A 5185-nucleotide genomic window follows, 5' to 3' on the forward strand; every position below is an offset into this window, starting at 1 on the left:
CATCGATGGTTGCACGATGATCGACGGCGTGAGGCGCGAGGACTGGATTGATGGGAAGGGGTTGATCTGGATCTGAAACTGCCATTGATGAACTGAAAATATGAGATCGATGAGGAGACCAATGCTGCTCGGGAAACGTTAGGAAAATAAATATACATAGAGCATTCTCCTATGAAAAATAAAAACAAATAAAGATAAGATAAGATAATGAAGACTAAAATTGTAATTGAATTTATGTATTCTGTTAGACTGAATTTGTGAATTATAAGACTTCTTATAAGTTGAGCTGAAAGAGTAGTTTAATACTCCGAAACCCGAAGAAACAAGTGTCTTTAACCATCCAAAAAGAAACAAGTGTCTTTAACCATCCTTGGTGGTTTGGTCAAGAATGTGCAACTCTACGTCTGGAAAGTGGACATGAGTACATGCAAGTACAACAGCAACACCTGCAGGCTGTATCTGCTAATGCAAAGCAGAACAAATCTCATCTACCAGACGCTGAGGCTTTTGGAGCCGTTTTGCAAATATGCCAGCAACACGACAGAATTTGCTTAAACCAAGAATTCTTTGTCCAGAAGGGACATAACCGACGTGACATTTAACTTGGAATGGAAGCAAGCAGGATTCACAATAGAAAAAATGGTCAAGATCTTGGACAATCACTAGTCCGCCTGCTCCCCCGGCATGACCAACTTTATTATCCAAACCAGCTTCAGGGAACAGTGCATCTTGAACAATGTCCTTCACCTTTTGTTTGTAACCTACAAGATCACCTTATGATTAGAAAGAGTAGCATTCAAGAAATTATGGTTATTTACTTTCTTTTTTAAGTAGTATTCATGAATAATTAAGTAGAAAATGGAAAATTGTAAAGCAGTTGGGAAAGGAGCCAAAAATGAAGGAACAAAACCGTTTTAGTGCAGAACGAATAAAACAATGGATTTTTTTAAAGAAATAAAATAAATATTTTATTTACCAAAATAAACAATTTATAGCATTTTAACCAAAATGCGTTGGATCTCTTACCTTACACGTATCTCGTTTACACTGTAAACGAGATAAGACACGAGACGACATGGCCATATAACGTTTGTACACGTATGGTGTAAAGCCCTTATCTCGTTTACAGTGTAAAGGAGATAAAAATAGAAGAGGCCTATATATATGCATTTCATCCGTAGCATCCATTAAGAACTTTTCACTTCCGTTTCTTGACTTTTTCTCCTGCTTTTACCCTTTTCTAATCATATTTTCGAATTACTTAAAAAATATGACGCGCACTGATAATCATGTTGCAGATATTAATAGACTGAACGCGACTTGACACATTGTCGGGGCAGGCGATTTTGAGATTGGTGTTGTTTTTCGTTTTATGTTTATGTTAAAGCATAGATTTGTTGTCATACTTAGGATACTTTTATAGAGGTAGTATGTAGTATATGTTAGGCGAATGAATATATAGTTTAGGAATGGTTTAAATGCTAGGGTATGATGTTAGGCATACTTTAAAATGAATTTGTTAGTTAAATGTTTGTTTAGTTTTTTTTTTAATCTAAGTTATTATTAAGCTATGAAGTATAGACACTTCACTGAGTTACCATGTCTGCATGTCGAATACATTTCGGACACGACACTCATAGATACTTGTCTAACATACGTGTCTGCTGTGTTCCAACCGTGTCTTAATAAAAAATAAAAAATTCTTCTCCAGACACACTTGGACACACCTAAATACCATCACGTGTTAGCGTGTCCAGTCTTATTCTTAATATATATTCTTGAAATAAATTTACATATAGTATATATTATTATTTATTAAAATAAAAAATATTTTAAATACTTGATATAATTAAAATAGATATTAAAAATAATTAAAAAATTAATTTATATTCTAATATCAATAAAATATCAAAATATCATTACAATTTATCTAAAAATTACTTTATATTTTATATGTATGCGTGTCCCTGTGTCTTATAAGATTTTAAAATTCGCATGTCGGCGTGTCCCGTGTCGTGTCATGTCCCGTGTCCGTATCCTTGTCCATGTCCATACATCATAATATTAATCATATGTTTATTAATTTAGTTATTAATTTAGATTATTAACAATTTTTAATAAACTTAATTAAGTAGCAAAATGTTTATGTTTCTATTTACTAAATATTTGAGTAAATGATTTTTTCCTTAAATTTTTTGTTACTTAAACTAAGTTATTAAGTTTATGGTTTACTTGTTGGTTATTTAAATAAATATTTTCACTTAATCTAACTTAATTATTTTACTAAATATTTTCATTATTTAAATAAATTTATAATTTAAATGTTTGTAGTTATTTGTTAAAATAGTTTAAAATTAATTCGTTATTTAATGTTTGTTAATAAAATATTTTAAGTTAAAATTCTTATAGTTTTATAGGTTTATGTATTCTTGATTCAATTTTTTTTATTATTTATCAGAGGTCTCACTTACTTCTTCCCAGAAGAGTGAGTCATTCCCACCACCGGACTCCATTGTCTTGTACCTGAGAGTGTGAGACTTGTACCACATAAACACATGAACTATGCAAACATAAACCCTAAACCCGAAACCAAACACGTACAAAGTAACGACCATAAACTAAGCCTCGTCTGTCTGCTGATTTGGACAACCTCTTCGGATATGACCGGTTTGTCTGCATAGACCACATCTTTTTTTTAGTTTTCGCCCTCATCCATCTCATTACGAAATCTGGTCTGTCAGTAGTGTAGTGGATTCTTCTCCTCGTCCACACCACCGTCTAAGTTGTAATCATGTTCATCCATGTTGGAAAATTGATTATTCTCTTGCATTGCATCCAGATCCAACGTAACGTAGTGAGTGGGTATGGATGACAAGGCCGGAATTGAGTTTGGGGCAGGCAGAAGATATCGATGTGATGCCTCAACCAGGGTCTCTAGTACAAACTCCTCCTCATCATCATCCTCAGAAGAACTGCTCTTCTATCTATTCGCAACATACTCCTCGAATGGACTAGCAACGTCCATGTCTTCCATTGGACTAGCAACGTGCAGCGGTTTGGGTGTGAGAAGTGGGTCATCCTGGACGAAGTCTACCAAGCCAGATCCGCCGCCACCGACGTCACCAATCTCCGCAGAAAGCTTCATCACTTATTTCGCCATGATTCTCCTATGGATGTCCAATATCAGGCGCACATACTCGTCGCCATGGAGTCAAAACAGACGAAACCGAAAAATTCCATTTTCCATCTGTGCTAGCAACCTATACCCTACCTTTCCGATCTATTTAATCCCACTTCCACCGATGCTACTCAATATCAGACTCTTCACATCAGATAAAGAACTTATTGCTGGGTATACAACAGAATAGAATTCTCACACTCAAATATCACTCTATTATCACTATTTCTCATACGACAATTCGGATACACACTTACAACCAAATATCCACTACTACTAGACATTTTGACTTATTTTCAGAAGAAATAGGTAGAAAAGAAGTAGTAAAATATTTGTGGAGAATACAAAGAGTTGCACATCCTTTTATAGCTATTAAAAATTTGTCTTTACGTATATCCTTTACAGTGTAAACGTTATAATTATTCACGTATCTCGTTTACACTGTAAATGATATATACACTTTATTTCTATGTGTCCTTATCTCATTTACCGTGTAAACAAAATAAGAAATCTGATGATTTTGGTCAAAACGCTACAAATTGTTTATTTTGGTAAATAAATATTTTATTTATTTAAAAAAATCCATAAATAATGTATACTCTGATAGAAAAAGTCTTCCATATGTCCCTATCACACAAATGCATAGAAAAGGAGCAAAACGACAAATGCATCCAATAATTGCCTCAATGGGATTAAGTACATGAACAGACAAAAATCTATAGTAAATTCTCACTATGGTTTTCTTTTTGAAAAAAGAAAATATCGAGATAAAAGACGAGATCATCTTACGCATTAATTAGTATTTTGTAGTATTTATCCTCAAGTCACTTCCTTAAATTTTATCCATTTCATGTAGCAAAAGACACAGTTTGTAAAATACTTGCAAGGTTCCTTTAAGGAATAACAGATTTATTTTTTTTTTGGTTGATAGTTTTCTAATGATACCTATAACTAAAACCAAATATTAAGTTAAAAAGCATGCTAGTGAAGAAAGTTATGGAGAAAAGTTCACCTCTGGTTCCTTCACGAAGTGCCTTGGCAACACGAAACGGTGTTTTTCTAATACCTTCCCTGTTTATATCTTCCCCAAGACCCTGAAGCAAAACCTTCACGGCATCATCAATGGAAGTAGATCCATCTCCAAAATCTACTTCACCAAACCCACTACTCACTCCATTTCCAAGCTCACCATCGAAACGACCATCATCCAAACAGTTCATTGAAAACACCACAAAATCCCACAAGAGACAGAAAAAAGAAGGAAGGAGATAAATAAAACGACGAGAACAAAAAGAGGGGGGTTATTGAGTTAGGCAGTTTGCGCATGGACAGAATAATACGAAGGAATAATAGAAGTGTAAAAGAATAGACAGGAGAAACAAAAGGAAAAAAGGGCCAAAAGGGAATGAAGGATTGAATTTGAGGAAGGGTTGGTGTGGTTTGGGGAGTTGGATGTTGACAGTTGGATTCTGTTTGAGTGTGGAATGTGGATCTCAAAAGTGAGAAGGAGGGAACCGCACCCGCCTTAGCGAGGAATGACAAATGGTGGGTTCTGTTTCTCTCAAGTGCGATTCTAACTCTACGTAACATCGTCGTATATATAGAGAAGGGAAATGCTGCCATGCAGTGTGGAATTAAATATTCAAGAATCACTGGTGTTGAAAATCCTCTATAGATAATAGCTTTTGTTAGAATATATTAGGATCTATGAAACATACTGATGATAAGAATTCTTGACGGTTTAGAATTTCCTCAAAAAAATGAATTCTCGTTGTAAAGTGTAGTTTCCAAACCAATCAATAATCCTTTCATACAAAAATTTAGGTTGTCACATGTACAAACCCCAAATGAAAATTAACCGGAGTATTTAAACTCCGGGTCGTCTCACAAGGAATTGCAATGAAGTGATCAATTATTGGCTATGAAAATGCAAGGGGGTTTGATTTTGATAAGAGGACAATAAAATAAATGTGCAAGAAAAGTAAAGAGAGCAATTAAAGAAAGCAA

General features: G+C 34.3%; 1 pseudogene; it reads right to left on the reverse strand.

Moving 5' to 3' along the window:
- LOC107627375 lies at window positions 361–4398 on the reverse strand (annotated as a pseudogene).

The sequence above is a fragment of the Arachis ipaensis genome, chromosome B02 (genome assembly GCF_000816755.2).
Source record: "Arachis ipaensis cultivar K30076 chromosome B02, Araip1.1, whole genome shotgun sequence".
In the NCBI taxonomy this organism is placed as follows: Eukaryota; Viridiplantae; Streptophyta; class Magnoliopsida; order Fabales; family Fabaceae; genus Arachis; species Arachis ipaensis.